The sequence below is a fragment of the Pipistrellus kuhlii genome, unplaced genomic scaffold (genome assembly GCF_014108245.1).
Source record: "Pipistrellus kuhlii isolate mPipKuh1 unplaced genomic scaffold, mPipKuh1.p scaffold_m20_p_22, whole genome shotgun sequence".
NCBI lineage: Eukaryota > Metazoa > Chordata > Mammalia > Chiroptera > Vespertilionidae > Pipistrellus > Pipistrellus kuhlii.
This window is the reverse complement of record NW_023425521.1, coordinates 1,705,721-1,717,589: the sequence shown is the minus strand read 5'-3', so window position 1 is coordinate 1,717,589 and position 11,869 is coordinate 1,705,721. Positions and strand designations below refer to the sequence as shown.

General features: G+C 48.9%; 1 pseudogene; it reads left to right on the top strand.

Annotated features, from left to right (window-relative positions):
- The first annotated feature begins 204 nt into the window (after positions 1-204).
- On the top strand, positions 205-2,525 carry LOC118726582 (annotated as a pseudogene).
- The last annotated feature ends 9,344 nt before the right edge of the window (positions 2,526-11,869 follow it).

Sequence of the window (11,869 nt, the reverse complement as noted above, 5' to 3'; positions counted from 1 at the left end):
GGGAATACTTTCCGTCTCATTCCATGAGGCCACCATGACCCGAACCGCAAAACCAGACAGACGTTCAAGGAACCTGTAGACCAGTATCTGTCCTGCACGTACATGCAGAAATTCTCCACAAAACATTAGCCAACCAAACCCAACCACGTATATAAAAACAATGACAGGCCCAGAGGCCAGCAGGTGGGGTGGGGGGTTGCTGGGTCCCGCAGCGCCCTCTGCGCCTGCGCCTGGGCTGAGGCGGGGCTGCGGGCGCTGCACACAGGGAGCGGGCAACCGGGGCAACTGTCACCCGGATGGCTTCGGCCTGCGGGTCCTCAGACATGGCCAGCTCCGGAGCATCCCCGCCTGGCCCAGGAGTTCAAGCTGCCGAGGCCGAGGAGGAGGAGGAGGAGGAGAAGGAGGAGGAGGAGGAGGAGGAGCAGGAGGAGGAGCAGGAGCAGGAGCAGCAGGAGGTGGTCCGAGTCTGAGTCCAGAAACGCGAGGGCTTCTTGCCCCCCGAGTCCCGCTCCTTCGCCGTGGACCCCCGGATCACCCCGCTCGACGTGCTGCAGCACAGCCTCCTCCGAGCCTTCCACCTGAGCGGGAGGAACTTCGACGTCAGCTACCGGGGCCGCGATGGGCTGGGACGGGCCGTCTACCTGTCCCTCCTGTCGGACTGGGACCTGGGCACGGCCTCGCCGTGGCCTCCAGGCCGCACCTGCAGCTGCGGGTGGACGTGGGGCGCGCGGGGGAGGACCCGCTGCTGGACGGCTGGGACGTGGTCAGCCCTGCGGACGTGCCGGGCCCCGACGCGCTGCTGCCGCCGCCGCCCGCGGCCCTGGCGGCCCTGCTCCTCCTCTCCCAGGTGGGCCGCACCCTGTCCAAGGTCCAGCAGGTGCTGAGCTGGTCCTCGGGGAGGGAAGCCAGGCCCTTCCAGCCGCCGCCGGGCGAGGCCGAGCTCCGCACCTACCTGGACCCCGAGGGCCGGCTCTCGAACCCGGAGCAGCTGCGCCTGCGCGTCTACCAGGGCGGCGTGGAGCCCGCGCTGCACCGGGCGGTGTGGCCGCACCTGCTGAACCGGCTACCTGGAGGCCAACAGCCGCGAGCACGAGCAGCTGAAGGGCGCGTGGAAGCAGCGGGCCTCCGGCCCCGGGGCCTGCGGGGCGTCCTGGGCGCAGCGACCACGGCCGCCCCTTCTACGCGGGGCCCGGGGCGGGCGCCCACGCGCGGGCCCTGCGCGCCCTGCTCACCACTTACGCCGTCACCCACCCGCGGCTGGCCTGCCGCCAGGGCATGAGCGACCTGGACTAGCTTCCTGGCCGCGATGGACCACGAGGGCCGCGCCTTCCTCTGCTTCTGCGGCCTCATGAGGCGTCTGGCCCCCAGCTTCCGCCCCGACGGCCAGGCCAGGCCATGGCCTCCAAGTTCCCGCACCTCCAGCTGCTGCTGCGGCACGCGGACCCGCCTTCTACCGGCCCCTGCGCCTGCTGCTACCTCTGGCTGCTGCTGGAGCTCAAGTGGGAGTTCGCCTTTATATATATATATATATATATATATATATATATATATATATATATATATATATACTTCATTGATTTTTTAAAATATGTTTTATTGAATTTTTACAGAGAGGAAGGGAGAGAGATAGAGAGCCAGAAACGTCGATGAGAGAGAAACATCGACCAGCTGCCTCCTGCACCCCCCCCCCACCTGGGATGTGCCAGCAACCAACGTACATGCCCTTGACTAGAATCAAATCCGGGACCCTTCAGTCCGCAGGCCAACGCTCTACCACTGAGCCAAACCGGTTTCGGCGGGAGTTCGCCTTTGAGGATGCCCTCCGCATGCTGGAGGTCAGCTGGAGCTTGCTGCCTCCGGACCCTCCGGCCCTGGCTTCGGCGGCTCCAGGGAGCAGCCCCTGTGACAGACACACATGTGGAGGCCCGCTGGAGGGAGAGGCAATGGTTCCGAAGATGCTGTGGACCAGTGGGCCATGAGCAGCCAGGAGCCTGATGCTGGCGGGCAGCTCCCAAGACAAGCCAGCCTGGATGGCCTCCAGCAACTCAGGGGTGAGGGCAGCCCCAGGAAGGACCCTCTGGCCCAGCTTTTCCACCCCACCGTCCTCATCAGCTCCAAGCCCTCGCTGACCTCCCCAGACACCCTCCTCTTCTCTTCCCGCCCTGGTTCCCCATCCTCCTCATCTCCACCACCCTCCCAGGAGGCCTCCCCCGCTGGGGATGTGGCGGCTGGGGGGGCCCCTTCTGATGCCAGAGGTGGGCTCCCCACAGGACCCGGGGAAGCCCCTGCCCTCACCCTAGGAGCTGGGCCAGGGGAACCCACTCATGCTCTTTCTCTGCCTCGCCATCCTGCTAGAGCACCGGGGTCCAATCATGAGAAACGGGCGGGACTGCCACGAGGTGGCCATGCACTTTGACCGCCTCGCGGGAAAACACCCCCTGGGGCTGGTCCTACACAGGGCCAAGGCGCTCTTTGCCGACTACCTGCAGTCCTATGTGTGAGACGCAGAGGAGGCCTCATCTTGACCAGGCTCCCTCCAGCCCAACACCAGCCCCACAACATCCCCACCCTTTGCCACGTGGGCTTCCACCTGAGACCCGGCCTCCCTGCCTGCCAACCCTACACCGGCGGGAGCATGAGGCCCTCCCCTGCAGAGTACTGTCCCCTGGGGGCTGCCAGCCTCTTTTCTATTTTTGTTACTTTGTTTCTAACAACTGCACTTTGCACACATGAGAAAATAAAAATAAAGAAGTATATACAGCGACTAAGTGGGATTTATCCTAATTATGCAAGACTAGCTCAATATTCAAAAGTTGGTTAACGTAATGCATCACATCAACAGGCTAAAGACTAGAAATCACATGACCATATCAATAGATACAGAAAGAACACTTGACAAAATCCAGCACCTTTTTATGAGCGGTACTCTTAGAAAACTAGGAATAGAAGGGAAGTTTCTCTCTCAGCAATTGATAAAAAAGGAGACAAAGCCCAGCAGGCATCTAGAGAAGTTAAACCAATATGACCAATAGAAACCATCCGCTTTAGAGTGCACCTTCTTTTTATGTGCATGGAACACTTTCCAAAATTGACCTTAGACTGGGTCAGAAAGCAAGTCCTGAGAAATGCCAAAGGATGAAAATCATATAGAGTATGGTCTCTGACAACCATATAGTCAGGCTAGTGATCAGAAACAAAGGATAACAACCTTTTCTTTTTTAAATCAACATTAAGCAATGCACTTCTAAATAGTTTATTGTTAGAAGAAGAAATCTTGCTGGATATCAAAAATATTTTTGAATGAATGATGTTAAAATATATTAAAACTTTGGGATGTAGCTAAAGCAGCACTTAGATAGAAACTTATAAACTGTGTACATGTATTCAAAAAGAAGAAAAGCTAAAAATCATAGAGGATAGCAAAATAAACCCCATAGCAAACAAACCCAATAAAATAGAAGGGGAGAATAAAGATCAAGAATGAGCAGTGCCAAAGCCGGTTTGGCTCAGTGGATAGAGTATTGGCCTGCGGACTGAAAGGTCCCAGGTTTGATTCCTGTCAAGGGCATGTTCTTTGGTTGCGGGCACATCCCCAGTGGGGAGTGTGCAGGAGGCAGCTGGTCGATGTTCCTCTCTCATCGATGTTTCTAGCTCTCTATCCCTCTCCCTTCCTCTCTGTAAAAAATCAATAAAATATAATATTTTTAAAAAGAATGATCAGGAAGGAAAGAAAAGGCACCGATTGCCAACACCTGGAACAAAAAGGTGGTCATCACTATCCTACAGGCAATTAAAATAATATGAGAATATTATCATGACTCTATGCTGGGAATTTTCAACCCGTGTGCTGTAAGAATTTTTAAAACATTCAATACCTGACTCCTTAGGGGCACTGACCTCTTTTCTCTTAGATTGTTAAATTAAAAGATGACAACAGCCAACACAATAACAGCCATCTGGTGTGAATGAATCAAAATTATACTTATTTTTTTGTCAGGTCGGAAAAAATATATTTTTGGCGTGCCTCAGAATTTTAGTGGTTAACTATGTGTGACATGAGATAAAAAGATTAAAACTCCCTGCTCTATGCCACTAAATTTGAAAATGTTGATGAAACTGGTAAATTCTTTGAAAAACAACTTGCGAATCTCACAGAAGAAAGTATAGAGAATAGTCTCCTATTTACTAGAAAAATTTGTCAGTAATTAATCCCACAAAGAGCATTTCAAGTCCAGATTGTTCATTAGTGAGTTCTTCTGAACATGAAAGAAAGAAACAACCCAGTTTTACATAAACTCTCACAGAGAAGAGCCAGGACACTTCCCAACTTTTTGGATGAGGGCAGCATAATCTTGATATTAAAACCAAAGCAAGACATTACAGGAAAGGATAATGACAGAATAATTTCTGAAAAATCATAGATATACATTCTAAACAAAATAGCGATCAAATCCAATGCTATATAATGCATCTTTGACAAATATGAGTTTGTTCCAGGAATGTGAGTTTGGCTCCACATGTGAAAACCAATTGTGTAATACCCCGGATTGAAAGTATGAAGGATAGCAATAAGTGAAACGAGCAGTTGATAAAAGTTCAACATGTATTAGTGATAAAATTCTTGGCAAACTACAAATAAAAGGAAATTTTCTTAATTTGGCAACAAACAAAAACAGCTACACTAAATATCTCGTTTAATGGTAAAATATTGCAAGTTATCCCTTTGAGATTGGAACAAATGAGGATGTCCACCACCACCACTTCTATTTAATATTGTATGGGAGGTCCTAGCCAGTGCAATAAGACAAGAAAAAATAAAAAGAGGTGAGATTTGAAAAGGAAAACACACACACACATACACACACACACACACACACAAACAAAACAAAACAAACAAAACAAAACAAAAAACCACCACACACACAATGGTTATTCATCAGTGGTATTATTATGTAAGTTGGAAAATTTTTTAAAAAAATCTACAGATGTGATGTAAGATTAAATAAATTTATCAATTAAATAAATTCAGTTGTATATAAGCTGACAATAAGCAATTTGAAAATAAAAATATTTCACCAACAGTAGTATTATTTAAATTAAAAAACTACTACTTAGGAATAAATCTGACAAAATATGTTTATGTTCCACATAGAAAACTACAGAATGTTACTGAAAGGAAAAGGCTTTTTATTTTTTAATTCTCACTGAAGATGCTTATTGATTTTAAGGAGAGAGAGAGAGGGAGAGAGAGAGAGAGAGAGAGAGAGGGAGAGAACCAGTGATGTGAGAGAAACATTGTCTGTGCCCTGACTGGGAATCGAATCTGCAACCTTTTGGTGTTTGGGAGGATGCTCCAACCAACTGAGCCACCCATCCAGGCAAGAAGACTCCCCCCGACCCAATAAAGATATACTATGTTCATAGATTGGCAGTGTCAGTATTGTAAAGTGGTCGATTCTTCTCTCAATTTATCTACAGATACAATTCAACTTTAAATGAAACCTCATTGACTACTGGTGAGAATGTAAAATGCTGCAGTCTCTTTGGAAACCAGTTCGACAGTACCTCCAAAAAAAACAAAAAACAAATATAATGCACCATGTAATCCAGCAAATCTAATCCCAGGATCCCGTGTGCGATTCTGGTCAAGGTTGTACCTCGGTTGCAGGCTTCTCCTCCTCAGCCCTGGCCTTGATGGGCTTGTGCAGGAGGCAACCAATTGATGTATTTCTCTCACATCAATATTTCTTTCTGTCTTTCCCTCTCTCTTCCACTCTCTCTAAAAATCAACGGAAAAATATCCTCGGGTGAGTATTTTAAAAAGCACACAAAGTCTGCAGAAGGGACTGCTTCAGGAAGAGGAAACGGACAGAATACCTAATGTGTCAGAACGGTTGGAAAACCGGGATGAAGCGATGCTCATTACACGGGCAAACACATGAACTCAGCAGCAGCAAAGCAAGAGAACTGCAAACTCCAGGAGAACAAAGACCAAGAGTGATCACAGTACCCCACACAGCTCAGACACGAATAACAAGGACCCAGTCCTGCTGGGGTAAACACTGAATATTGGCCTAACCACAGTGATCGCGTAACCACATTGGGAAGCTGATAAGAATGGAAGTGTGACTGAGTGTGGTGGAGGTGAGGAGTTAAAAAGAATGAAATCCTTCTCTTCCATACTGGGAAGTCAAAAGCGAATTCCCAAAACTGAAAATTCAAGAATTAGGCCGAAACCAGTTTGGCTCAGCGGTAGAGCGTCGGTCTGAGGACTGAAAGGTCCCAGGTTCGATTCCGGTCAAGGGCATGTATGTTGGTTGCGGCACATCCCCGGTGGAGGGTGTGCAAGAGGCAGCTAGTCGATGTTTCTCTCTCATCGACGTTTCTAGCTCTCTCTCTCCCTTTCTCTCTGTAAAAAATCAATAAAATATATTTTTTAAAAATCAAGAATTGGTAACAAAATATTGTTAAAGTCAGCTGATTGAGTTGAAAATCACTGGTGCTGGGGAACAGGAAATAAGTATGAGATGCGATAGGGCTGCTGTTTTTCCTTAAATATCCTGTAAAGTTTTGCCTCTTATACCATATACATATGCACCTCTGGTAAAACTTAAAACAACCTCTAAAACTAAATATGGACAGCAAAAGAAAAAAAAAAGCTTCTAGAAGAAAATGATGAAAGGCAACAAAATAAAAATAATCATTATTTTAGAATTAGGCAAAGAATCCCTAAACAGCATTCACAACTAGTCAAAAGAAAAGTTTTATTTCAGCAAAATCAAAAGCCACAGAGTGTAAGATATTACAAATGACAAGGACTCACAGAGCATATATTAAGATTATCCTACAAAATAACCGAAAAAGACAGAACAGTATTTTAAGTGGGCAAAAGCGTAGTATGTTTTTCATAAAAGAAGACATATAAATAGCGAATAAATACATGAAACTTTATTCAACATAGTTATCAGAGAAAGGCAAATTAATACCACAGTGAAATACCACCACTGCAGGTTCAGAATGACTTAAATTTTAAAAACCAAAAACGCTGTTGACAAGGATGTGGCCGCTGGAATTTTCATACCGTTGGGTGGAGAGCAAATCTGTACAACCACTTTGGAAAAAACCACTGGCAAGGTCTGCTAAAGCACATACCCAACAGCAGTGCACATATAGATGCACCAAATGGGTATTGTCAGTCTGGTAGACACGGTCTTAACAAAAATGTCCTTGTGAATATAATCAGTAACGGGACAAATTGAAATCATACATCACCTGGTAAGATCCAGGGAGAACACAGCAGCCCTTCCGTGGTATCCCTCTCCAGAATATGTAACTTAAATCTAATGCGGAGGAAGCTTCGGACAAACCCAAACTGGGGGAAGCGCCAACAAAATCACTCGCTTGTCATCTTCAAAATGTACAAAGCCACAATCCAAGGAAAGACCGAGGGGCCGTTACTCACTGAAAGGGACTAAAGAAGTGTGGAAACTAAATGCAATGATGATACTGGGTTGGGTCTTTTTGCTACAAAGAACATTATTGGGACAAATGGCAAACATGAATACGTTATAGCAATATAGCTTATCATTTATTTTGTTAACCCTTATTCAAGGATATGCTTTCGGGGGGGGGGGAGAGAGAGAGAGAGAGAGAGAGAGAGAGAGTGAGAAACACTATCAGTTGTCTCCTGGATGCCTCCTGAGCAGGGATTGAACCCACAACCTAGGTATGCGCCCTGACCAGAAATTGAACTGCAACCTTTGGTGACGGGATGATACCCTGTTTCCCTGAAAATAAGATAGTGTCTTATATTAATTTTTTCTCCCAAAGTTACGCTAGGTCTTATTTTCGGAAGATGTCTTATTTTCGGGGAAACACGGTACGATGCTTCAACCAACTCAGCCACCCGGCCAGGGCTCTATCTATGGTTTTTATGGTTGCCTTGTGATTATTTAGGAGAATGTTATCGTAGGCTTTACATACCAAAGTATTCAGGGGTGATGGAATATCATGTTGGCAATGTACTCTCAAATACTTACTCCACTATTCTTGGGACTTTTCTGTAAATTTGAAATGATTTCCAAATAATAAGAAAAAACTAGTGACAAAAAGCTTAGAACTATCAGGGGTATGGGAAAAGTAGGTGTGCGTCTATATCCCGGCAGCCAAGGGGTGGAATGTTTGGGATATCTATTATTTCTGCTTTGCCTCGCATTCATTCCTCCTTTCCAGAAACAGCATCCAGATTTTATTTTGGGGAACTGCCCCTCTCCCACTCTCGGTCCATGTGTCACCAGCGTGGGCAAGTGCCCAGGTCAACCAGCATATTTCATTGGCCTGGCCACCATCCCTGGTCTAGGGAAGGGCTCCATTCAGCCCAATATAGGTCAACATTGGGATTTTTTTTTTTAAACTATTGTGAAAGAGGCTCTGTTTTTCTCCTGGGGTTGCTTAGTTTTTAGAAAATAAACGTGGAACTGCCTGAGACCACCACATGGAGCCAGGCTGTCCAAAGAAGAAGAAGAAGAAGAAAAAGCATTTCAGAGAAAAGCAAAAGAAAAATCAGGAAGAAACCGACTCTTGTTGGTATCATTGTAGCCCATAGACCCAGCTGTCCTTGGGCTTTTTGGCTAAATAACCCAAATATATTTAATTTTCTGCTTAAGCCACTTTGAGTTAGTCTGTTGGCACTTGCAACTGAAAGAATTATGACTAATGTTAGGAAATTCCTAATTCAGCTGGGCTGGAGTTCAAGGCGGGGTGAGGGGGGCGGGGGGAGGAGAGAGTTGTGGCTGACAGCCAGACGTGGCCGGGCCTGGGAGCATAGGATTCTGGGGGCGCTCAGGGCCGCCTGAAGGTACTTTTAGAAAAAATGGCGAGTGCAGGTGGCAGGGAGGCCATGTCCAAACAGAAGGCCTCGGGTAGCTTGGGACAAAGCTCGGGCTTGGGTTTCTCCCCAGTCAATTTCCCTTCATAACAGCGTGCTGCCCAGCCCAGAGCCCAGCGGCCACGCCCTTGGCACAGCCCTGACCAGAGACGCCTGCGGGCTCGGTCCCCAGCCGCACTTCCAACTCCATGGTCACCGTGCCTCATTTCCTCACACCACCTCTGTTTACAAAGCGCCCGTCTCCGGCTTGTGCAATGGAGCATCCGGGCAACCGTATGAGGAGGCAGGGCCGGGATTATTCCCATTTTACAGATGTGGACAGTAAGGCTCAGAGAGGCAAAGCAACTTGCCCAAAGTTGCACAGCAGTTCAGCGGCGGAGCCAGGATTAGGGGACGAGGCTCCCCTTGCCACGTGCAGGGCTCTTTCTAGAATTCCCTGTGCTTTAGAGTCTCTGAAACCTGGAGAGGTTTGGATGTGGGGACCGCCCTTGAGTGAGTGGGCAGGGGGCCAGGTTTTCCTGGCACATGAGCCCTCGGGAGAGGGGTGTGGGGTGGGAACAGTCAGAGGTCAGGATGCAGCAGAGGAGAGCTTTCACAGAACACAGTTCCTGGGCCAGGACCTAGGACCGAGGGACAGCCCCCTGCCATGCACTGAGAAGGGCCCAGGGGGGTCGGGAATTGAGAAAAGATTAGGTTGGACTAAGGAGCCCACTGCTTAGCGGAAGAGACACATCGAGGAAAATAGTAAATGAACACCACACGTAAGATGAATAAAGGCTATATATCACCTAATATATAGCGCATGCTTACTTATGTCAGGCCCTGTTCTGTGTGCTTAAGTTCTCACAACAACCCTCTGGGAAAAAACCTATGACATCCCCATTTCAGAGATGAGGAAACTGAGGCACAGAAGAGGGAAGTTGCCCACGTCACACAGCTGAGGAAAGGAGGGGCTGGCATTTAAAGTGGAAGTTTAAGCCCGGAGCCCAAGCCCTCAAGAGCTGCATTCCACAAATCAACAAATTACAAGTGTTGGCGAGGATGAGGATGCGGAGAAAAAGGAACCCTCGTGCACTGCTGGTGGGAATGCAGACTGGTGCAGCCACTGTGGAGAGCTGTATGGAGTTTCCTCAAAAAACTGAAAATGGAACTCCCTTTTGACCCAGTAATCCCACTCCTAGGAATATATCCTAAGAAACTGGAAACACCAATAAGAAAGGATATATGCACCCCTATGTTCATAGCAGCACAATCTACAATAGTTAAGATTTGGAAACAGCCTAGGTGCACGTCAGCAGATGACTGGATCAGAAAACTATGGTACATCTACACAGTAGAATACTATGCTGCCATAAAAAAGAAGGAATTCTCATCATTTGCAGCAACCTGGATGGAATTGGAGGACATCATGCTAAGTGAAATAAGCCAGTCAATGAAAGAAAAACACCACATGATCTCACTCATTTATGGATAATAAATAAAGAAAATTATGAACTGTTGAACAAAAAGATAGATACAGAGACGGTAAAGCATCAAACGGAATGTCAAATTGCAGCGGGAAGGTTAGGGAGAGGTGGGGGAGATAAGAGATCAACTGAAAGACTTGTGTGCATGCATGTAAGCCCAACCAATGGATACAAAACTCTCTGGGGGGATGAGAGCATCTATGGGCTTGGGGGGTGGGGCCAATGGTAAGATATGTACACATATAATACCTTAAAAATGGAGGAAAAAAAAAAAAAAGAAGAGCTGCATTTGACTGCTCCTGCCAGACTCACCGACGGTCAGCTACTGGAGCCAGGATGAACGTGACAGAGGAGCCCCAATGCGCCAAGAAGGCCGGGTCGGAGGACCGGGTCGGAGAGTGCAAGCAGCCAAGCAGAGCGTGGGCTCCAGGAGGGGAGGTGCGGTCCTGGGGAGAACCCTGATGGGTGGGTCAGGGGCGGCTCCCTGCGGGAGTGGTGCCCGAGATGAGCCTCGGCAGGATGAGGCCTCAGAAGCCCAGGGGAGCAGGCCGGGACAGCAGGGGGGGCGCAGGATGTTCTGGTCAGGGGAGGGGCGGCCATCAGTGGGGCACGAGTGGAGTGCCTGGGAGCCGGCAGGAGGTGGGGTGGTGTTAAAGTGGGGCGTCTGTCTCAGTCAGTACAGGCCAGACACAGGGGGGCCTGGGGTCAGGCAGGAAGAGACACAGGAGACTGAGTGCCGGGGCAGTGACTGGCCTAGAAGTGTGTGTGGGGGGAGAGGGGGGACAACGCAGGAAAGGCAGAGGGGTGGGTGACGGGAATCATCTAAGCAGAGAATTCAAATCAGGGATCATCCTGGCCCTGGTGGGGGCCCCAGAACTCAAAGGGAGGGGGCCAGCTTCGTGACCAGCACAGAAAGGGAGTTCAGGGGCCCAGCCGGTGCCCAGGGACCCACGGGCCACAGCGCCTGCAAATCCGGAGCAACGAGCGGGAGGCAGGGGTGCCAGGGAGCAGGGCCTTGGTGCAGCTGGAGGCTCAGGCCCACCCCAGACGAGGGGGAGGAGCAAGCAGGTGTTCTCAAACCACGGGCCTTGCAGGAAAGGGGGTGGACAGGAGCAGGGAGGGGCTGGGAGAGAAGTAGGGAGACTGGTGCAGGACCAAAGAGAGCAGCTCAGATCTGAACTCAGGGATCCAGAGATTTTAGAGGGGGGAATTGCAGCCCAAAGGGATGGCTGTTTGTGGGGTCCAAAGCTGGTTCTTGACGGTCCGGCCTCAGGCTGTTGCCGCTCCTTAGCAGTGTGACAGTGGCAAGTTCCTTAACCTCTCTGAGCCTCAGTTTTCTCATCTGTAAAGTGGATCCAATTAATGATCAGCATAGCTCACAGGGCTGTGCTGAAGCTGGAGGCAATGTAAGCTTGGGGGGGGCGGTCTGTTACTCATTAAGTCTGTAGCCATTATTCCCTAGTTTAGGCTGTTTTTCAGACATTTAAGTGGGGGGTGGGCAGGGGGAGAGCCTTTC